The sequence below is a fragment of the Oryx dammah genome, unplaced genomic scaffold (assembly GCF_014754425.2).
Source record: "Oryx dammah isolate SB20612 unplaced genomic scaffold, SCBI_Odam_1.1 HiC_scaffold_11077, whole genome shotgun sequence".
In the NCBI taxonomy this organism is placed as follows: domain Eukaryota; kingdom Metazoa; phylum Chordata; class Mammalia; order Artiodactyla; family Bovidae; genus Oryx; species Oryx dammah.
In genome coordinates, this window is record NW_024080471.1 from 3,960,615 (window position 1) to 3,985,838 (window position 25,224).

At 38.6% G+C, this 25,224-nt stretch overlaps 1 pseudogene; it reads right to left on the bottom strand.

The window, feature by feature from the left end:
• Positions 1–22,041: 22,041 nt before the first annotated feature.
• LOC120860515 lies at positions 22,042–22,157 on the bottom strand (annotated as a pseudogene).
• Positions 22,158–25,224: the final 3,067 nt, after the last annotated feature.

Here is a 25,224-nt window from a genome sequence, read left to right on the forward strand (position 1 = left end):
TCATTCTTCAGATGATGAAATTGAGGCATAGAAAGGTTAAATGATGGGTCTGAGGCCACAAGACCAGCCAGGTTTTAGAGTTGAGATTTGTACATAGATTGTCTGATTGTGTAACGCTACAGTCCTTGTTTTTAAAAGGAACACTCAATTACTTCAGTGTTTATAAATTTTAGGGTAATGTTTAATATTCTGTAAGTTTTAAAGGTTCAATAAGTATAAACTTATTCATCAAATTTTGTATTTAAAATTCTAGGTCATGCCCTTGCCGAGCAAGCTCCTGTTATTTATAAGTTATTTGTAAAAGAGGAAATTAGAAAATATATTTCCATTGTATTATATCTTTTTTTCAGGTTATTTAAGCTAATTTTCTGCAATACACTCATTTTAATCTTATTTAATCAGTCTTTCTATTTAGGCATCTGGTTATGGCTTAGCATTATAAATATACTCATTTATATATTAAGTTAATATTTTCAGAATAATTTCTAATTTGATTATAAGTAGACATTAAGAGACATGTATATGTATTTTGATTTCTATCAAATTTATTTTGGTAATTCTTTTTAAATGTGTTACAAAAGGTTATTATGCCAAATATTAGTGTTGTTATGGCCAAAAAGAGAATTTGATGTAAAGTGAGTAATATTTCAATAGCAAATTCAATATAAATTTTATCTACTTTAATTTAACCATGTAAGGTATATTATTGGAAATAAAAATGTTAGAAGAAAATATGCAAACATTGTTATAACTTAGAGTGTTAGAATCATGGACTGCTTTTACTTTTTTCTTTTCTTCCACAAACTATCTCTACTACTTTAAAATTCTCTTCATTTTTGTCAATTAATTTTACACTGTAATATAGGGCCAGGAAAAAAAAAAAAAAGATTGTTTTCCTTAGCTTGTAGTAAATGCCATAGAAATATATGTACTTATTCTCTATTGCATGAATCTAAAATAACTAGTTTTTTCTTAAAATATCTGGGATATGAGGAATAGTGTTACATCATTTTCTTGTTGCTTTTCTGTATTCCCTTAAATTAAAAGTCTGGTCATGCATATTTTTTAAAGATGAAATGTAATTTCCTGAGAAGGAAAACATAACTCATTAATAAATTATAATTTAAGGTAATGTAAGAGCTGTATGTCAGAGTGAGAATGCAGCAGATCTGGCTTCCAAGGTGAGTCCCAAGCAGATGGTGTGTAAAAACTGTGTCAGCCTTGACATGAGCTGGTCCGTACCACGCATACAAGCAAAGGAGAGAACTTAGCAATGAAAAGGCACAGTGTGACTTTGCAGCATCACTGAATACCATGTTCAGGAAGACCATATTTATTGTGAAATAGGAAGAGGCCTTCCCATTCTCAAAGCTGCAACTTTGTTCATAGTGAGGAGTATTGTTCTCAGAGATCATTCTTAAAGAATGTAAAGATCTTCAAATATTTGGTAGGGCAGCATCATTTAAAAATATTTTACACATTTACAAAAAGGCTTTCCTTTTTACCTCCTTTTATTTTATAACTCCATTTTTGTAGGTTTAAGCAACTTCTTCCTCATCTATAAAGCTCTGTTTGTGTTTATAGGTATGTGTTCTACTCTACATTTTTTAGTGTTTTTTCTTATGTGGCCTTATTAATTTTTTCCCTGTGGATCATTGACTCTTATTATTAAGTAGGATACCTATATCTGTATTATGATGAGACTAAAGATAAAAAAATTTAGTGAAACAAAGCAAACCAAATATTAGTACAATCGCTGCCATTGTATTTTTCTATTTTAAGTTTTTCACATTTGACTGGATAGTTAGGAGTTCTTTTATAATCAGTATAAATTTCTTCTATCACTGGAAAGAACCATAAGACTTTGGATTCACCTGTTTTACAAGAAAAATACTTGGACTATAGAAACCAAATCTCCTGGCTTTAAACTAATCCATGTCAACATGATAACAAATGTTCTAGGACAGCAAAATAGCAACTGCTTATTTGGCCAAGACGGCGAAAAACATTGCAGATTTCAAATCCCTCACATATGTCTTCCTTCATTAAAATGTAGCTGCTTTGAGTCTTAAGTCTCCTGGTACTCTGTGCCTCAGTCATTTAAGTCAACTTGACATCTGCTCAGAATTAGTCACTGTGCCCACTTTGTCTAATGAGATTTGCTCATGTGGAAAGTAAGCAGCACTCTTAAAATGAGAGCCTAATATTTTCCTGCCCAACCTACAGGGCAGAAATGCCTCCCAATCTCAGAATATACCATTCCCAAAGGCTTACGGAAATGTGCAAACCTACAAGTTAGATGAGTCAAATTGCAATTTTTCCACGAGTATGTCATATCTTGAAACTATACTCCATAACAAACATTTTTAAGATTTTTTTCTTCTCTTACCCAGTACAGTACAGTGTTAATCACTCAGTTGAGTCTGACTCTTTGCAACCCCATGGACTGTAGCCCATCAGCCTCCTCCATTTATGGAATTCTCCAGGCAAGAATACAGGAGTGGGTAATCATTTCCTCTCTTACCCAAATTCACTGAAAATAGTGAGAAGTGGGAAAAAAAAATTAGAAATAAACAGAAACCATATAACAGACAGATGTTTCATAGCCAGATTAACTAAAGCAATCTTTTAGACTAGTTAAATAAACCACAGAGCATTTGACAGTCTGAGGCCTTTACCTTGATGGAGTTATTCATTCCGATAGGTAGTAATATAGATTTTGGCTTAAACGTTTCCTTGCCAACAATGATTATCTCAGTTATTAGTCAATATTATTGCTTGCTTTTATTTGAAGTCTGGACGTTATCAGTTCTTATGGATTCTTCATTGAAAAGGCATAGAATGCAAACTTAGATGAAACCTAAAGACTATAGGATGGAGCAAAAGTTTTGAGAAATGGAGGAATCAATGGTAAATGACTGACTATGCAAGATGCCTACTATGTGATATGTAGCTTGTATATGATCCAACCTTAATATCTGGGAGATTGGAACACTTAATAATTAAAATCTTCTCAGTCTAAGTTGCTACACATATCTATTTATAGTTGTAGTATGGCTAGTGAGACCAGAAGGTGCCCAAAAGGATCACTTGGGTTCTGCAGATATTTCTCTCTGTCCTTATTGTGTAAAACCAGCTCTGCTATCCTCTGATATGGGTCAGTCATAAGTGACAATATGGCATTTTCTCTTTTTACTTCCTGGTTCTTGAACACAAGATGTTGAACATTTCCTGAGGGCAACCCTACCAATTCAGTGGATGTCCTCCTTTTGGAGGCCAGGACTTCTAAATCTTCAGAGATTAGAGTTGCAGGCCTGAGAAAGACTAAATGTACCAGCAGGTCATTGGGAAGGATGGTCAGCATAGCCACCCCTGCTCCAACTCCTTGGTTCCTGAACCTACCTATTCTTACTGAAAAAAGAAAATCATCTCACAATGCTCTTTAATTTGAAAAGTCACTCTGTCCTAAATTTTGGTATCTCTTGCTTTCAAGATGATTCCTCCAGGCTGGCACTTCATTATTCTAAGAAATTGGGGTACATGAGCTGATCTTTTGTTCACATGGTCATAGGCTTGGTGCTACCCCTCCTCCTCTAGTCAAAGCCTGTGCTGTGTGGGATTCCATGTCTACAGATCAGTCACTCCATGAGTCCCTGCATTATGGTGATGGCTGATGCTCTGCTTTCCATACCAGGAAAAAAGTGTCTATATTTGTGAAGATAAATCACCGGTACCTTTAGGAGGGAAAAGACTGGCTGTATTCAATTTGATAGCAAGTTGCTGATTGGTTTTCTTGAAGAACAGCACCTTATCAGGGGTCCAGAGTTGGGTTCATTGCTGAAAAGTTGCACACTCAGGAGCAGCAATATCTATTTTTGATAAACAGTGTTCCATCTGTTAAGTCTATGCATAAGTTTTCTTTCTACTTCACTACTTTCACTCTGTTCATGTACTTATCTTGTCACTTATGGAGAGTCCTGTAATGGAATTTGGCTATTGTCATTGGCTGAACCATTTCTTCTTTGGTATTTCAATGTTTTTCTGTGAGGGATCCTGGGTTTTAATAACATATGATAGAAGCATCTTTACACTATATGCTCATTCTCTTATGTCCATTCACAAGCCTCTTCCACACTTCTCTTTGTTTCTAATGCAACTGCCCTATTTTTTTTTTTTCCAGTGCATTGGCTACGTGACTTTTTATTTCATGTATGTTTTGAACAGCACTTTTCCTGGCTGCCTATCTCCTTCACCCTATGGACACTGCTTTATCCATCATTTCCACCACTCCCCATTTCGAGGTCCCTTAGATGGTGATGGTAGTTGAGGCCATCTAAATTCTGTTGTTGAAATTCCTTTATTATTTTGGGGCTCCATCATTCCCATGGTCATTAATGAGCTTAGATCTATGTCTAGGATTATAGCTTCGGGAATTAGAGACACAGTTGCTTACTGGAATTTAATATTGAAAAATAATCACTTCAATTTTCTTTTTCTTTCATACACTAAATCATAGTTTTCCAGTGGAAAAGAAAAGTGCAAATCCTGTCATGTTTCCTACAAGTGAAATTATAAAGTCTTATGACTTGAAAAGTCCTCAGGAGACCTATTTTCTCTATTTTACTGCCAGGGGTTCTGTGGTTCTGAATCTTTTCCAGGTAATGGCACACAAAGAAAATGAAAATACTCTAAAGAGACTGAATATAGTAGATGGAGAAGGCTGTTCACGACCTGATTTTACAGAATCACAGTTCTGATTCCACAGGTCCTGCTCAGCTGCAATGACAGGGAATCAGTAAGTGGATACATATAATCCACATGTCACAGCACCAGTGATTGAGCAACTATGCCCAGCAAGACCATATCAGTCATTTCACAAACATTAGATAACACATTTTAAGACTATCCCAACATTTTTTTTTTCAACTTTTCAACTCAAAAATTTTTCCCTTAATTTTTTAAGTTTATTTATTTTAATCAAAGGATAATTGATTTACAACATTGTGTTGGTTTCTGCCATACATCAACATGAATCAATCCTAGGTATACCTATGTCTCCTCCATCTTGAACATCCCTCCCACCTCTCATCCCATCCCACCCCACATCCCATCCCACCCATCTAGGTTGTCACAGAGGCCAGGTTTGAGTTCCCTGAATCACACAGCAAATTCCCACTGGCTATCTATTTTATACATGGTAGTGTATGTATGTATTTCCATGCTACTTTCTCCATTGTCCCACCCTCTCCCTCCCCTACCTGCCCATGTCCATAAGTCTGTTCTCTACATCTGTGTCTCCACTGCTGCCCTGAAAATAGGTTCATAAGTACCATCTTTCTAGTTTCCATATATATGAGTTAAAATACAATATTTGTTTTTCTCTTTCTGACTTACTTCACTCTGTATAACAGATTCTATGTTCATGTGCCTCATTAACACTGACCCAAATGTGTTCCTTTTTATGGCTGAGTAATATTCCATTGGAAGGACTGATTCTGAAGCTGAAACTCCAATACTTTGGCCACCTCATGTGAAGAGTTGACTCATTGGAAAAGACTGTGATACTGGGAGAGATTGGGGGTAGGAGGAGAAAGGGACGACAGAGGATGAAATGGCTGGATGGCATCACCAACATGATGGATGTGAGTTTGGGTAAACTCTGGGGGTTGGTGATGGACAAGGAGGCCTGGCGTGCTGTGATTCATGGGGTCGCAAAGAGTCAGACACGGCTGAGTGACTGAACTGAACTGAATTGAATATTCCAATATATACATGTACCACAGTTTCTTTATCCATTCATCAGCTGATAGACAACTAGGTTTCTTCTATGTCCTAGCTGTTGTAAATAGTGCTACAATGATCATTGGGGTACACATGTCTTTTTCAATTTTAGTTTCCTCAGGGTATATGTCCAGTTGTAGGATTGTATCCTGATATTATTAATTCAATAAGCATCTATGTAGTAGGCACTTTCATACTCTGGACAGTGACAATGATGCTACAGTGAACCTATGTATGTCCAATTGTCTGAATCTCCCTGATGACCTCATCTTTCTCGAGCTCCTGGGAAGGTTAGCAGTTTGCAGCTCATAGATGAGTCTATCTTCAGGGAATTGCCCTCAGCACAAGGGGGATACCTTACTCATAGTTAAGTCACTCCTTCCCTAGGGGCAACTCAAATACAGTGTTCAATAAGGGAAGCAGCTAAGAAGCTATCGACTTGAGCCAGCTGTGAAGAGTCATCCTGGCTCCAGGGCTCTCTGCAGGATCAGCAGAGGGCTCTGTTACAACTTCAGCCTGGTTCAATATCTCCCTCTTCTTAGACTCACTCACCTCCCCAACAAAGCTTTAAGTGAGTAAGGGGATCTCTGTTTCAGTGTCTGTTTCCATCTTAGGCTCATTTCCCAGGAAACAAAAATAAATAAGGCTTAGAGTGACCCCCAGGGAGCTTAGAATACAGAGGAGGAGCAGCATGCAGAAATGCCAATATTATCAACTTGAAGGATGCCATAGTGAATGTATAAATAAGACATATTGAAACTCAAGATTTGAGTGAGCGATACTACCTAATATATTGCAGGAAAGGTGACACTAAAGGCCTCTGGGAAGCAGAACAGTTTTATGCTCTGTGTCACTATTCTCATGGCCAGGTTATGAGATGTGGGCATGCTAACTGACTTCAGCTGGGTCTGACTCTTTGAGGCCCTATGGATTTTAACTCAGATGACCATTATATGTACTACTGTGAGCAAGAGAAGAAATGGTGTAGGCCTCATAGTCAATGAAAGAGTCTGAAATGCAGTTCTTGGGTGCAATCTCAAAAATGACAGAATGATCTCTGTTTGTTTCCAAGGTAAACCATTCAATATCACAGTAATCCAAGTCTGTGCCCCAACCAGGAATGCTGAAGAAACTGAAGTTGAGCTGTTCTATGAAGACCTACAGGACCTTCTAGAACTAACAACCAAAAAAAAAAAAAAAAAGATGTCTTTTTCATCAAAGGGGACTGGAATGAAAAAGTAGAAAGTCAAGAGATACCTGGAATAACAGGCAAGTTTGGCCTTAGAGTACAAAATGAAACAAGTCAAAGGCTAACAGAGTTTTTCCAAGAGAATGCACTGGTCAAAGCAAACACCCTCTTCCAACAACACAAGATACAACTCTACACATTGAAATCACCAGATGGTCTAGACTGAAATCAGATTGATTATAGTCTTTGCAGTCAAAGAAGGAAAAGCTCTATACAGTCAGCAAAAACACATCCAGAAGCTGACTGTGGCTCAGATTATGAACTCCTTATTGCAAAATTCAAACTTAAATTGAAGAAAGTATGGAAAACCATTAAACCATTCCGGTATGACCTAAATCAAATCCCTTACGATTATACAGTGGAAGTGAGAAATAGATTCAAGGGATTAGATCTGATAGAGAGTTCCTGAAGAACTTGGGACAGAGGTTCATGACATTTTACAGAAGGCAGTCATCAAGACCATCCTCAAGAAAAAGAAGTGCAAAAAGGCAGAAAGGTTGTTTGATAAGGCCTTACAAATAGCTGAGAAAAGAAGAGAAGCTAAAGATGAAGATAAAAGGAAAGATATACCCATCTGAATGCAGAGTTACAAAGAACAGCAAGGAGAGATAATAAAGCCTTCCTCAATGGTTTTGGAGTAACTTTGGGCAGCCTGTATATTGGAGCTCTCCTGTGTTGCTGGAGAATTTGCATGGTATGTCTTGCTCTGGAACTTGTTGGCCTTTGGTGGTGCTTGGTTTTAGTGTAGGTATAGAGGTGTTTGATGAGCTCCTGTCAATTAATATTCCCTGGAGTCAAGAGTTCTCTGGTTTTCTCAGGGTTTGGACTTAAGCCTCCTGCTTCTGGTTTTCAGTCTTATTTTTACAGTAGTCTCAAGACTTCTCCTTCTATACAGCACAATTGCTAAAACATCTAGGTTAAAGATGAAAAGTTTCTCCACAGTTCAATGCATAATACTAGATGCTTGGGGCTGGTACACTGAGACGATCCAGAGGGATGGTACGGGGAGGGAGGAGGGAGGGGGGTTCAGGTTGGGGAACACGTGTATACCTGTGGTGGATTCATGTTGATGTATGGCAAAACCAATACAATATTGTAAAGTAATTAGCCTCCAATTAAAATAAATTTATATTAAAAATAAAGAAAGCCTCCCTCAGTGATCAATGCAAAGAAATAGAGGAAAACAATAGAATGGGAAAGACTAGAGATGTCTTCAAGAAGATTAGAGATAACAAGGGAAATTTTCATGAAAAGATGGGCACAATGAAGGACAGAAATGCTATGGGCCTAACAAAAATAGAAAATATTAAGAAGAGGTGGCAACAATACACAGAAGAACTATACAAAAAAATCATCATGACCCAGATAACCATGATGGTGTGATCACTCACCTAGAGCCAGACATCCTGGAATGCAAAGTCAAGTGGGCCTTAGGAAGTATCACTATGAACAAAGCTAGTGGAGGTGATCGGATTCCAGTTGAGCCATTTCAAATCTTAAAAGATGATGCTGTTATAGTGCTACACTCAAAATGCCAGCAAATTTGGAAAACTCAGCAGTGGCCACAGGACTGGAAAAGGTCAGGTGTCATCCCAACCCCAAAGAAAGTCAATGCCAAAGAATGTTCAAACTACTACACCACTGCACTCATCTCACATACTAGCATGGAGAAGACAATGGCACCCCACTCGAGTATTCTTGCGTGGAAAATCCCATGGACAGAGGAGCCTAGAAGGCTGCAGTCCATGGGGTCGCACAGAGTTGGACACGACTGAAATGACTTAGCAGCAGCAGCACACACTAGCAAAATAATGCTCAAAATTCTCCAAACCAGGCTTCAACAGTACATGAAGGTGGGTTTAGAGAAGGCAGAGGAGCCAGAGATCAAATTGTTAACATCCACTGGATCATCAAAAAAGCAAAAAAGTTCCAGAAAAACATTTCCTTCTGCTTTATTGACAATGCCAATGCCTTTTACTATATAGATCACAATAAACTGTGGAAATTCTTCAAGAGATGGGAATACCAGACCACCTGACCTGCTTCTTGAGAAATCTGTATGCAGTCAAGAAGCAACAGTTAGAACTGGACATGGAACAGACTGGTTTCAAATAGGGAAAGGAGTACATCAAAGCTGTATATTATCACCCTGCTTATTTAACTTATATGCAGAGTACATCATGCAAAATACCGGGATGAATGGAGTACAAGCTGGAATCAAGATTTCCAGGAGAAATATCAATAACCACAGACACATAGATGACATCACCCTTATGGCAGAAAGTGAAGAATAACTAAAGAGTCTCTTGATGAAAGTGAAAGAGGAGAGTGAAAACGTTGGCTTAAAACTCAGCATTCAGAAAACTAAGGTCATGGCATCTGGTCCCATCACTTCATGGCAAATAGATAAGTAAACAGTGGAAACAATGTCAGACTTTCTTTCCTTGGGCTCCATAATCATTGCAGATTGTGACATTAGCCCTGAAATTAAAAGATGCTTACTCCTTGGAATAAAAGCTATGACCAACCTAGACAACATATTAAAAAGGAGAGACATTACTTTGCCAACACAGGTTCTTCTAGTCAAAGCTATGGTTTTTCCATTAGTCATGTATGGATGTGAGAGTTGGACCATAAAGAAAGCAGAGCACCAAAGAACTGCTTTTGAACTGTGGTGTGGAGAAGTCTCTTGAGAGACCCTTGGACTGCAAGGAGATTCAACCAGTCTATCCTAAAGGAAATCAGTCCTGAATATCCTTTGGAAGGACTGATGCTGAAGCTGAAACTCCAATGCTTTGGCTACTTGATGTGACAAACTGACTCAATGGAAAACACTCTGATGCTTGGAAAGATCGAAGGAAGTAGGGTAAGGGCACGATAGAGGATGAGATTGTTGGATAGCATCACCCACTGTATGGACATGAGTTTGAGCAAATCCCGGGAGTGGTGAAGGACAGGTAAGCCTGGCGTGCTGCAGTCTATTGGGTCGCAAAGAACCGGAGATGGCTGAGCGACTGAACTAACTGAACTAGTGGACTGTAGCCTGCCAGGCTCCTTTGTCCACTAGATTATCCAGTCAAGAATACTGGAATAGACTTCCATTCTCTCCTCCAGGGGGTTCTCCCAACCCAGGGATCAAATTAGTGTCTCATGTCTCCTGCATAGGCTGGCAGGTTCTTTAGTACTAGCTCCACCTAGAACACCCAGGGTATGACAATGCAAGCTAAAAAAATATTCAATGAATTGATGATGTAGGGATAGTCTAAAATTTATCATTTTATTATTTATCATTTAAGTCACATTATCAGTTTAAGGGAAAGTCTGATGATATAAGAGATGGTGGTTAGTCTTAAATAATAAAGAAAAGTGAAAGTGTTAGTTGCTTAGTTGTGTCAGACTCTTTACTACCCTGTTGACTGTAGCCCACCAGGCTACTCGGTCCATGGGATTCTTCAGGCAGGAATACTGGAGTCGGTTGCCATTTCCTTCTCCAGGGATCTTCTTGACCCAGATATTGAACCTGATTGCAGGAAGATTGTTTACCATCTGAGCCACCAGGGAATCCCTAAATAATAAATAGGACTTCGGTAGACAGAAAGTGGTAAAAGCTCATTTCAGGTATTGAGTGCAACATATTTAAAACCCCACTTCGATGTATTTTCAGACAGATACTGTAGTTTGGTATTACTCCATCAAGGAGATGAAACTGATGTGAGAGGTAAGGGCTAGACTGGAAATATTGGCTTATCATGTCAAGTTACACACCAAGAGATGTTTTTTTTTAATTATTTCCATCACAAAGTTTTAAAATATACATTAAATGAGTTGTAGTATTAGTTTACGTAATTGTTTTCTGTAGTAACACAGAGTTCTCAGAATAAATTGGCTTAAGTGAGTTTGAAATACTTCCTTCTCAGTATCAGTTCAAGGTAAGTGGTACAGACTGGCAAAATGTCTGGCCTTTAGAGAGACAGCTTCCTTCAGATTTTTGCTCTGCTTTCCCCTAATTTATATACTGGAAGCTAGGACACTGTCATGTCTGTGATATAGTATAGGAAAGAGGGAATAGAGGAAGAAGAAAAATTTAAAAAATGCTTTAAGGTTAAACCTGAAGTGGGCAGTCATTTTAAGAGGATAACAGGCAAGAAGGCCAGGGGTCTCCAAACAGAGGAAATAGCTTACAAGTGTCAGACATTTTTATCTCTAAGTGGCAGAAGGAAACAAACTAGTGATATTTTTTCCTTATCTACACAAATTTAAAAGGAGGTTTCTTTTAAAATTCTGTGTTGCCATAGTGACACCTGGTTTCACCGGAAGTTAACCAATGCCTTTTTCTTATGGAAATGTTTATCTTAAGCTATGCTAATGTACTATGCATTTACCCTAAACTCTGTCTTCAAGTGGGTTCCACATTTTGGCTCAGAACCTACTTGATAAACCAGTATGTTATACTCAGATATTGTTCCTCTAATCTATGTAAATGAAACTATTTGTATGGTGATCTGCCCTTCTTCAAGATTCAAGTTAATCATTGTATGGCCCAAGATGAATCATTTGGTGCCAAGATTATCCCAAAATGCATCTTATGGGTGAGGGCCTGGTGCCATTCTGAGTTTTAAGACATTCCTTTCTTTCATTAACAGACTGCTGGTGCCTATATAATATCCAGCTGAAGACTAGCAGGGGGATACTCTTTCTGCCCCCTTTTGATGCCTATGTCAGAAGTTTCTCTATCTCCTTTATACTTTAATAAAACTTTATTAACAAATGCTCTGAGCGATCAAGCCTCGTCTCTGGCCCCGGATTGAATTCTTCTCCGCCAGGGGCCAAGAATCCCAGGGTCATGATTCAACAACAACCTTTCAATTTCTGCTCACATGCTTTGTGACACTGAACCCAGGGACATGACATGTGTATTTGTGAGAGCTTATGGCCCTAACCTACTAAGGTAGAGATAGAGGTGTTAAATTTTTAAAAAAATAATGGAGAAAGAGGACAAAGGACACCATTTAAAATTCAGTAGGTTCCATCATGGCTGCCAATGTTTTAAAACTTGTGGATTTCATATCTTAAGTGAGATTTCTGGCCTCTATTGAAAAGCATGTGTTAGTTTCTCAGTTATGTCTGACTGTGATCCCATGGACTGTAGTCCCCCAAGATCCTCTGTTTGTGGAATTTTCCAGGCAAGAATACTGGAGTGGATTGCCATTCCCTTCTCCAGGGGATCTTCCTGACCCAGAGTTTGAACCTGGGTCCCCTGCATTGCAGGCAGATTCTTTATTGTCTGAGCCACCAGAGAAGTCCTATTGAAAAAGAGGCCACATTTTTGTCCAGCATAAGCCAGCTAGTTCTGGTAGATGTCATCAATCTCAGGGTATATAGTTCTTGGTTTAACATGGGCATAAGTAAAGAAAAAAGTAGATAAGTAAAGAAAATCTTTATGTAGTTAAAAGACAATGCATAAAATTTGCTTATAAACCATATTATAACTGAAATTGTAATAAATGAATAATCTTTAATAAAATTTTGTGAATTAAAAAAGACTAGCTTATCAAGCAGTGTTTTAAAATGCACTTAAATATTAATTAAAGACACATAAAGTAAAAAAGGAATAGAAAATACATTTTTAAATCATGGAGCATTTATAGTAGTATTTTTAATCCCCCATCCCTCAATTATATATCTTTAGCAAGAATAAGCATTTGGAAATATAAGTTAAATTAGAAATACCATTGCTCAGAATGTGAAGATACAGTTTAAATTTTACTAGACATGTTGTTAAAACATTTAAACCATCTGTGTCATTTACTCTAGCAAATAATGATAGCACAGATTAAAAAAACTGTGCATGACTTTTACACTTACTCTACATAACAGGTACTCTACATACAGGAGAGAGTTGAAGGTACAGCTTGGCATTCTCCTTCACACAACTATGGTCTATAATCTGGCACCATGTTCACTTTAGTTTTGTATAAAGATATGGGCAAGAATCCCAACATAACTGACAGTTACAGAAATGCTGTCTTCAAGAGGAAGCCTTACAGTACTTAAGAACATAATGTACAGGCCACTCAAGCATCAGTTATTTTGTAAAGTATGAAACCATGTGGGCTGATGCAGAAACCATCCTGAATTTGATTAGGCTCACTCAGCATTGAACCAGTACCTTGTAACATCCTTGAGCAAAGTTTTCACATCCCCCAAGGAACAATCTGATGAAAAGTTGTCCACCTAACACAGGAATCTGAGGTCTATGCATCAACAGGTTTAATAGCTCATTCTCAGCCCAGCAAGCCCAAATACAGTTGACCAAATTTATCATTTTTACAATAAACATCATTTCTTAGTGACAATACTTATGTCCTACGTTTAACTTAAACCATTAGGTTTCCAGGGAAACAATGCTAAGAGAAGTAATTCTGAGGTCATTCTTTCCACAGAAAAATAATTTAGACTTGCTGTTAACTCTTCTCTTCAAGCACCCATTTAACTATATATGTGTAGCTGTAGTTTTGACAAGACTTATGGTGTTAAAAATACTTTAGAAATGGAACCTAAGACAGTCTGAGGAACCTGAATCTTGAATCATCTTATAATTCTGATGAGAAGAATGTTTTTTTTTTAATTTTATTTTTTAATTAATTAATTAATTTTAATTGGAGACTAATTACTTTACAATATTGTAGTGATTTTCGCCATATATTGACATGAATCAGCCATGGGTATCCATGATTCCCCCTTCTCAAATCCCCCTGCCACCTCCCTCCTCATCCCAATCCTCTGGGTTGTCCCAGTGCACTGACTTTGAGTGCCCTGTTTCATGCATCAAACTTGGACTGGTGATCTATTTCACATATGGTAACATACATGTTTCAATGCTATTCTCTCAAATCATCCCACCCTTGCCTTCTCCCATAGAGTCCAAAAGTCTGTACTTTATATTTGTGTCTCTTTTGCTGTCTCACATATAGGGTCATCATTACCATCTTTCTAAATTCCATATATGTGTTAATATACTGTATTGGTGTTTTTATTTCAGACTTACTTCATTCTGTAAAATAAGCTCCAGTTTCATCCAACTCATTAGAACTGATTCAAGTACATTCTTTTTAATAGCTGAGTAATATTCCATTGTGTACCTGAAGAATCTTGAAAATATTAGGACACATCAGTCAATATTTTGGATTTGTATAAATAACCTCCTGTGTTCCTCATTACCTCATACTACTTGTGCAAAATCGTCATCATAGAGTTCTTTGTTTCTTTGTGTTTGGTAGATAATAATCATGATGTTATTTAGGACTAAGATCAGAGTGCATTTGATTCTTTACTGTTAGCAATAAAGCCAAACCATTTTATTCTCTACTAACCCTCCTTCTACCATAATTGCATTGCCAGGGTGTGTGCATGTATGTGTGTGTGTACTTAGAAAATTAAGGTAATATTTAATCAAATAAAGAAGATTCAGGAGTTCTGAAGTTTAGTTTTAACTCTTCTTAGACTTAGAAGATGACTTCTGGCAAAATGGTATCCCTGCTTTAAGGTACTTTGGACTACTTTTGGGAAAACTGATTCTCAGGCCAAGTTTCTGAGATGAGTGTGAGAACACTGATGGAGCAAGGAAAACAACCCGGAACGTCCTCTGTGTTGTTATATATAAATTTAACCTGAGTTAAATTCAATACTTTGTGTACTGGGAAGGTTAGAGAGGCAATTGTTGAGTGTGTTTGCAAGCCTGCACAAACATAGGCACACATGTTTCCACAATGTTCTGCTTTCTTTATTACATTCTCTAGTCTGTATGGGCAGGTGCTTTATGCTGAGGTCAGTCTCTCCCTTGCAAGGTTGCTGCAAAAGCTTTTTAACAGAATCTGACATTTGGCAATTATAGCAGCTGGCTGTTTCATTTTAACTGCCTTTTGATATTCCAGGAGTCACTGCCCCCAGAAGAATCTGCTGCTAACATACATATCACTTTCAGAAACAGCACTTGAATGAAGGGAATAAGGTACCCTGTGGTGCTTGTATATCTGTGAACTCCTTCTTAAAGTGAGTCTGATAAAGGGGAAGATACACAAAGGAGATGAAATTAGGTGAAGAAAAGAGACTAATGTTATAATAGTTTTCCTTCCTACAGTGCACCCAACCATTGAGACTTGCTTCACTTTCTCTGTCAGCTTAATTTGGAAGGGGAGTCTCATTGATCACTTTACTTGACTTCTGAATCAGTTGGGTTAAGCTAACTGCTGAAAAATATCAACCACAAAGTCAAATGGATTTATTTAGTCCTTGTTTGCATCAAGTCCCAACAGTGATGAGAGAAGGCTCTGCTTCAAACATTCATGCGGGGACCCATTCTGGATGTCACTGTTAAGGAAAAAAAGGCCCCAGAGAGGAAGAGAGACCATGGACACAAGCACGGATGGTTTTTATGGGGGCTGATTCCCAGACCACATGCCTCTGTGGGTCTAAGGCACAGTCGCCATGAATTGCAAGGGCTCTGGGAAATGTGCTCTAGTTTGTGCCCAGAAGAAAAAGAAAATGTGTTTTGGCCAAAACGGAAATCTCTGCTCCATTTTATGACACGCTTTCTTAAATTTCTTCTTCAGTTAATGGTTACTCCTTCAGAGTGTTGACAGCTGCTTCTTTTGAAAACCTACTCTAAACATCAGTTATCTGGTTGATACTTCTGTCTTCACTACGATTTTTAATTATAGTTTTTTTTACAACTATTTATTTGTTTGGCTGCATCAGGTCTTAGTCGCGGCACATAGGATCTTCCTTGCGTCATGTGGGATCTTTCATTCCGACCCATGGACTCTCTAGTTGTGGCACATGGCATCCAGAGAGTGCAGGCTCAGCCGTCGTGGCGTGAGGGCTGAGTTGCTCTGCAGCATGTGAGAACGCAGTTCCTGAGCAGAGACTGAACCTGCGCTCCTTGCATTGCAAGGCAGTCTCCCAAACACTGGACTATCAGGGAAGCCCCCTAAATATTTTCGAAATTTTCTTCTGAATCACACATCATGTCTTTCTTCTCTCCCTCCCCTCTTCCTTCCTTTCTCTTTTTCTTCTGTATTTTTTTTTTTCTCTGTCTTACATATAGATGGTGATGTTTGTGCGTACTTAGTCATGTCCAGTTCTTTGTGACCGGATGAACTGTAGCCCGTCAGGCTCCTCTGTTCACTAGGTTCTCCAAGCAAGTATACTGGAGTGGGTTGCCATTTCCTCCTCCAGGGTATCTTCCTGACTTAGGGATTGAACTTGTGTCTCTTGTGTCTTTTTGCATCGGCAGGTAGATTCTTTACCACTGTGCCACCCGGGAGGCCTTACATGTAGAAGGCTTGCTCAAATATTTGATCATTTTTGTTTGTCAATTCGTGCTTCAGGACAGGTTACTAAAAGCCAGTTAGATTCTGTACATAGGCATGGACCATCAACTGGGAGACTGTAAGGAACTTTGTCAGAAAACAAACATAACTGTGTGTGTGTGTGTGTGTGTGTGTGTGTGTACATGCACGTGCGTGCACACAATGTTTGTATGCATGTGCATTAGTGAAGAGGGTTTTGCAGCTTTCTATTATCCTTGGAAAGAAATGGAGCCAATGGGGTTAAGAATGGGGGTCTGATCTTCCTATATCTAGACATTTTGTAAACCTCCTCTTTGAAGTATGGCATCTTTCTAACTACTTTATCTGTAAGGGAAATTACTCTGGCCTTTTTAAGCTGAAGGAATTTAACACAGAAGACTTTTTGTTTAGAAAAATACATTGGGAAGATTGGAGAAGTAGTTCCAGGTAAGGTTCTCAAAAGTGATCCTTGGGAAAACACTCCAGAACTAGCTTGTGAAAGGATGCACAATATATGTTACTCTTAAGAAGGTTAGGAATCAGGCATTTATCACTGGCCCTGTTGACCCCAGGACTAAAGTCTCTAACAGCATTCTGGGATCAGGAAAACAGAGCCCAGAGACTTTATTGCAATATCAAGAAGCAGGAATCAAGAGGCCACCTCACTGTTGATTCTAGAACCATCTGTACCTGCTGGGCTAACAATGGCATTCACACAGCCAGTGACTGGACATGGAAGCTAGTTAGCAGCCTTGGGAAATCACTAACTTCTTCTGCCTATGTGTGTCATCAGAGGTGAAGAAGCAAGACAGCTTTGGCCTGTACAATGAACCTCAGCTGCAAGGAAATCTAGCAGAGGTATTTTCTAGCTTCTCAACTTCTGAAATGCAAGATGGTATGTGTACTAACCAAATCCTCTCTAATCTGTGTAGCTTCCTAGTTAAACTTTTCTAGGACAGGCTGAGGAAGTGTTGTGAAGTTCTTAAATTTTTTTTAACGGTATTTTAACAACTTAACAGTCACTAATTTTATCTTGGCCATGCTGCATGGCTAGCAGGATCTTAGTTCCCCACTGTGCCCCTGCAGTGGAATCACAGTGTATTAACTACTGGACCTCCAGGGAAGTCCCAGGATGTGAAGTTCTAGTTGCTCTTCTATCCAGGAGAATTTCACCAGTCTTCCTATTTCATCTTGCTGCCTCACCTGTAATTTTTCAGAAAAATGATTTTTGTGGTATTTTTCCTAGAGTTCTCTACAGGAATAAATTGTTCTTATTGATGCCACCTTGCTTATTTAACTTCTAGGCAGAGTACCTCATGAGAAATGCTGGGCTGGAAGAAGCACAAGCTGGAATCAAGATTGCCGGGAGAAATATCAATAACCTCAGATATGCAGATAACACCACCCTTCTGGCAGAAAGTGAAGAGGAACTAAAAAGCCTCTTGATGAAAGTGAAAGAGGACAGTGAAAAAGTTGGCTTAAAGCTCAACATTCAGAAAACGAAGATCATGGCATCTGGTCCCATCACTTCATGGGAAATAGATGGGGAAACAGTGGAAACAGTGTCAGACTTTATTTTTCTGGGCTCCAAAATCACTGCAGATGGTGATGGCAGCCATGAAATTAAAAGACGTTTACTCCTTGGAAGGAAAGTTATGACCAACCTAGATAGCATATTCAAAAGCTGAGACATTACTTTGCCAACAAAGGTCCGTCTAGTCAAGGCTATGGTTTTTCCAGTGGTCATGTATGGATGTGAGAGTTGGACTGTGAAGAAAGCTGAGCACCGAAGAATTGATGCTTTTGAACTGTGGTGTTGGAGAAGACTCTTGAGAGTCCCTTGGACTGCAAGGAGTTCCAACCAGTCCATTCTGAAGGAGATCAGCCCTGGGATTTCTTGGGAAGGAATGAAGCTAAACCTGGAGCTCCAGTACTTTGGCCACCTCATGTGAAGAGTTGACTCATTGGAAAAGACTTTGATGCTGGGAGGGATTGGGTGCAGGAGGAGTAGGGGATGACAGAGGATGAGATGGCTGGATGGCATCACTGACTCGATGAATGCGAGTCTGAGTGAACTCCAGGATTTGGCGATGGACAGGGAGGCCTGGCGTGCTGTGATTCATGGGATTGCAAAAAGTCGGACACGACTGAGTGAGTGAACTGAACTGAACTGTATAGCAGAGGGAACTTTACTCAATACTCTGATGATCTATATAGAAAAATAATCTGAAAAAGAGTTGATATATGTATATGCATAACTGATTTCATTTTGCTGTATACATGAAACCAACACAACACTGTAAATCAACTGTACTCCATAAAAGTATATGTACCAGAACACACTCAAAAGTTACATAAATGAGAAATGAGCATTTAAAAAATAAAAATAAATGAAATAAAATAAAATTTTAAATGAAATACCAAATAATAATTTGTCAGTTCAGTTCAGTTCAGTCGCTCAGTTGTGTCTGACTCTTTGCTACCCCATGAATCATAGCATGCCAGGGCTCCCTATCTACCACCAACTCTCGGAGTTCACTCAAGCTCATGTCCATCGAGTTGGTGATGCCATCCAGCCATCTCATCCTCTGTCGTCCCCTTCTCCTCCTGCCCCCAGTCCCTCCCAGCATCAGGGTCTTTTCCAATGAGTCAACTCTTTGCATAAGGTGGCCAAAGGGTGTTAATTATCTACAGAATTGTGACTTATTTTATAGATGAAGAATACTTCTTTTATCTTGAGTAAAAAATGAAAATCAAAATGTTCAAGGTGTGTGTTTTTTGAAAAGATTGGCTTTGAGGAATTTTAAACACTAAAATCTATATCTTAAGCTGAAACACAAGGAATATTTTCCTATTGGGAAATAAGAACATTCATATTGTAATAATTAGTAAGTTTTATCAAAAGAGCTGAAATCCAAGCCCCCTTAACTGTCGGTCTGTACATCTTTTAGATGTTAGGAAATAAAACAGGAAAGAATAGGACATAGTCAATAATTCTATTTTTATGCAGTTATATTAATTATATCTCTTAAATATTCAGGAGGGCATGCCGAGTAAGCAGAGGGATATATGAATTGGAAATTCTGTGGTGAACTCAGGGGTGAAGATATAAATTTAGGAGATATTGCCATGTGTATGATATTTATGACCTGTAGACTAAAAATAGATCACCTAAGAAAAAGTAAAGATAGGAAAAAAATTTGACTGTACTTTAGATTAAACTTATTTTGTTGAACACATTTATCTCTGTTTTCTTTTGAAGCCCCACCAAATAAAGGTAATGTAATTAAAATTCTTTCTCTCTACCAGGACAACACTATCAAGAGATAAACAGCAAATGGCAAGTGCAAGTGTGGTCAATAACTTTTGGAAGATAGAAAGCACATGAAAAAGGTAGGAGGCTGGGAAACTGGATATTAAGTGCCATAAGGGTGAGGTTAATCAGTCAGTCAGTCAGTCAGTCAATTCAGTCGCTCAGTCGTGTCCGACTCTTTGCAATCCCATGAATCGCAGCACGCCAGGCCTTCCTGTCCATCACCATCTCCTGGAGTTCACTCAAACTCACATCCATTAAGTCGGTGATGCCATCCAGCCATCTCATCCTCGGTTGTCCCCTTTTCCTCCTGCCCCGAGTCCCTTCCAGCTTCTTTTCCAATGAGTCAACTCTTCACATGAGGTGGCCAAAGTACTGGAGTTTCAGCTTTAGCATCATTCCTTCCCAAGAAATCCCAGGGCTGATCTCCTTCAGAATGGACTGGTTGGAACTCCTTGCAGTCCAAGGGACTCTCAAGAGTCTTCTCCAACACCACAGTTCAAAAGCATCAATTCTTCGGCACTCAGCCTTCTTCACAGACCAACTCTAACATCCATACATGACTACTGGAAAAACCATGTCCTTGACTAGATGGACCTTAGTCGGCAAGTAATGTCTCAGCTTTTGAATATGCTATCTAGGTTGGTCATAACTTTTCCTTCAAGGAGTAAGTGTCTTTTAATTTCATGTCTGCAGTCACCATCTGTAGTGATTTTGGTACCCCCCAAAATAAAGTCTGACACTGTTTCCACTGTTTCCCCATCTATTTCCCATGAAGTGATGGGACCAGACGCCATGATCTTCATTTTCTGAATCCTGAGCTTTAAGCCAACTTTTTCACTGTCCTCTTTCACTTTCATCAAGAGGCTTTTTAGTTCCTCTTCACTTTCTGCCATAAGGGTGGTGTCATCTGCATATCTGAGGTTATTGATATTTCTCCTGGCAATCTTGATTCCAGCTTGTGTTTCTTCCAGTCCAGCATTTCTCATGATGTACTCTGCATATAAGTTAAATAAGCAGGGTGACAATATACAGCCTTCACTCACTTCTTTTTCTATTTGGAACCAGTCTGATGTTCCATGTCCAGTTCTAACTGTAGATTCCTGACCTGCATACAGATTTCTCAAAAGGCAGGTCAGGTGGTCTGGTATTCCCATCTTTCTCAGAATTTTCTACAGTTTCTTGTGATCCACACAGTCAAAGGCTTTGACATAGTCAATAAAGAGGAAGTAGATGTTTTTCTGGAACTCTCTTGCTTTTCCCATGATCCAGCGGATGTTGGCAATTTGATCTCTGGTTCCTCTGCCTTTTCTAAAATCAGCTTGAACACCAGGGAGTTCACGGTTCACGTATTGCTGAAGCCTGGCTTGGAGAATTTTGAGCATTACCTTACTAGCATGTGAGATGAGTGCAATTGTGTGGTAGTTTGAGCATTCTTTGGCATTGCCTTTCTTTGGGATTGAAATGAAAACTGACCTTTTCCAGTCCTGTGGCCACTGCTGAGTTTTGCAAAGTTGTTGACTTATTGAGTGCAGCACTTTCACAGCATCATCTTTCAGGATTTGAAACAGCTCCACTGGAATTCCATCATCTCCACTAGCCTTGTTCATAGTGATGCTTTCTAAGGCCCACTTGACTTCACATTCCAGGATGTCTGGCTCTAGATGAGTGATCAGACCGTAATGATTATCCGGGTCGTGAAGATCTGTTTTGTACAATTCTTCCATGTATTCTTGCCACCTCTCTTAATATCTTCTGCTTCTGTTAGGTCCATACCATTTTTGTCCTTTATCGAGCCCATCTTTGTATGAAATATTCCCTTGGTATCTCTCATTTTCTTGAAGAGATCTCTAGTCTTTCCCATTCTGTTCTTTTCCTCTATTTCTTTGCACTGTTTGCTGAAGAAGGCTTTCTTATCTCTCCTTGCTATTCTTTGGAACTCTGCATTCAGATGCTTATATCTTTCCTTTTCTCCTTTGCTTTTTGCTTCTCTTCTTTTCACAGCTATTTGTAAGGCCTCCCCAGACAGCCATTTTGCTTTTTTGCATTTCTTTTCCATGGGGATTGTCTTGATCCCTGTCTCCTTTACAATGTCACGAACCTCTGTCTATAGTTCATCAGGCACTCTATCTATCAGATCTAGGCCCTTAAATCTATTTCTCACTTCCACTGTATATTCATAAGGGATTTGATTTAGGTCATACCTGAATGGTCTAGCGGTTTTCCCTACTTTCTTCCATTTAAGTCTGAATTTGGTAATAAGGAGTTCATGATCTGAGCCACAGTCAGCTGTAGGTTCTAATTAGTTTTCTATTTTATATATAGTGGTGTGTATATCTCAATCCCAATAAAAACAGTGGTTAGATGTCACATAGTAGTTGGCAGGGCCTTAACCATATGTTTATTGTCAGGCCGCTTCCATTCTTGTCAAGGGGAGTGTTAACCTTCTCCTTTCACACAACACTAAATCTATTTTAAAACAAGTTTGTTTTTATCTTCTGTTCAATGTTACAGAATGATCCTTAGATTTATAGTGAGGACATATGTTTTATTACTCTAATTTATTTTGGTCCTGATATTCATGGGAATGAGACTTTGGGTTACAAGCCTCAAGTAAATATTGCATAAATATTTTTTATTACATAAATTCATAATCAATAAACAATATTCTCATTTTAAAAATGTGCCAATAAAATGGACAACCTGGAAGAAATGGACAAATTCTTAGAAAAGTACAATTTTCAAAAACTGAACCAGGAAGAAATAGATAATCTTAACAGACCCATCACAAGCACGGAAATTGAAACTGTAATCAGAAATCTTCCAGCAAACAAAAGTCCAGGCCCAGACGGCTTCACAGCTGAATTCTACCAAAAATTTCGAGAAGAGTTAACACCTATCCTACTCAAACTCTTCCAGAAAATTGCAGAAGAAGGGAAACTTCCAAACTCATTCTATGAGGCCACCATCACCCTAGTACCAAAACCTGACAAAGATACTACAAAAAAAGAAAACTACAGGCCAATATCACTGATGAACATAGATGCAAAAATCCTCAACAAAATTCTAGCAATAAGAATCCAACAACACATTAAAAAGATTGTACACCATGACCATGACCAAGTGGGCTTTATCCCAGGGATGCAAGGATTCTTCAACATCCGCAAATCAATCAATGTAATTCACCACATTATCAAATTGAAAAATAAAAACCATATGATTATCTCAATAGATGCAGAGAAGTACTTTGACAAAATTCAACATCCATTTATGATAAAAACTCTCCAGAAAGCAGGAATAGAAGGAACATACCTCAACATAATAAAAGCTATATATGACAAACCCACCGCAAACATTATCCTCAATGGTGAAAAATTGAAAGCATTTCCCTTAAAGTCAGGAACAAGACAAGGGTGCCCACTTTCACCACTACTATTCAACATAGTTCTGGAAGTTTTAGCCACAGCACTCAGAGCAGAAAAAGAAATAAAAGGAATCCAAATTGGAAAAGAAGAAGTAAAACTCTCACTGTTTGCAGATGACATGATCCTCTACATAGAAAACCCTAAAGACTCTACCAGAAAATTACTAGAGCTAATTAATGAATATAGTAAAGTTGCAGGATATAAAATCAACACACACAAATCCCTTGCATTCCTATACACTAATAATGAGAAAGTAGAAAAAGAAATTAAGGAAACAATTCCATTCACCATTGCAACAAAAAGAATAAAATACTTAGGAATATATCTACCTAAAGAAACTAAAGACCTATATATAGAAAACTATAAAACACTGATGAAAGAAATCAAAGAGGACATTAATAGATGGAGAAATATACCATGCTCATGGATCATAAGAATCAATATAGTGAAAATGAGTATACTACCCAAAGCAATTTACAAATTCAATGCAATCCCTATCAAGCTTCCAGCGATATTTTTCACAGAACTAGAACAAATAATTTCAAGATTTGTATGGAAATACAAAAAAACACGAATAGCCAAAGCAATCTTGAGAAAGAAGAATGGAACTGGAGGAATCAACCTGCCTGACTTCAGTCTCTACTACAAAGCCACAGTCATCAAGACAGTATGGTATTGGCACAAAGACAGAAATATAGATCAATGGAACAAAATAGAAAGCCCAGAGATAAATCCACACACATATGGACACCTTATCTTTGACAAAGGAGGCAAGAATATACAATGGAGTAAAGACAATCTCTTTAACAAGTGGTGCTGGGAAAACTGGTCAACCACTTGTAAAAGAATGAAACTAGATCACTTTCTAACACCGCACACAAAGATAAACTCAAAATGGATTAAAGATCTAAATGTAAGACCAGAAACATAAAACTCCTAGAGGAGAACATAGGCAAAACACTCTCCGACATAAACCACAGCAGGATCTCTATGATCCACCTCCCAGAATTCTGGAAATAAAAGCAAAAATAAACAAATGTGACCTAATTAAAATTAAAAGCTTCTGCACAACAAAGGAAAATATAAGCAAAGTGAAAAGACAGCCTTCCAAATGGGAGAAAATAATAGCAAATGAAGCAACTGACAAACAACTAATCTCAAAAATATACAAGCAACTCCTGCAGCTCAATTCCAGAAAAATAAATGACCCAATCAAAAAATGGGCCAAAGAACTAAATAGACATTTCTCCTAAGAAGACATATGGATGGCTAACAAACACATGAAAAGATGCTCAACATCACTCATTATTATAGAAATGCAAATCAAAACCACAATGAGGTACCACTTCACACCAGTCAGAATGTCTGCGATCCAAAAATCTGCAAGCAATAAATGCTGGAGAGGGTGTGGAGAGAAGGGAACCCTCCTACACTGTTGGTGGGAATGCAAACTAGTACAGCCACTATGGAGAACAGTGTGGAGATTCCTTAAAAAATTGCAAATAGAACTACCCTATGACCCAGCAATCCCACTGCTGGGCATACACACTGAGGAAACCAGAACTGAAAGAGACACATGTACCCCAATGTTCATCGCAGCATTGTTTATAATAGCCAGGACATGGAAACAACCTAGATGTCCATCAGCAGATGAATGGATAAGAAAGCTGTGGTACATATACACAGTGGAGTATTACTCAGCCATTAAAAAGAATACATTCGAATCAGTTCTGATGAGATGGATGAAACTGGAGCCAATTATACAGAGTGAAGTAAGCCAGAAAGAAAAACACCAATACAGTATACTAACACATATATATGGAATTTAGAAAGATGGCAATGATGACCCTGTATGCAGGACAGCAAAAAAGACACAGATGTGTATAGTGGACTTTTGGACTCAGTGGGAGAGGGAGAGGGTGAGATGACTTGGGAGAATGGTATTGAAACATGTATAATATCATGTAAGAATCGAATTGCCAGTCTATGTCCGATGCAGGATATGGCACGCTTGGGGCTGGTACACGGGGATGACCCAGAGAGATGTTTTGGCGAGGGGGGTGGGAGGGGGGTTCAGGTTTGGGAACGCATGTACACCCGTGGTGG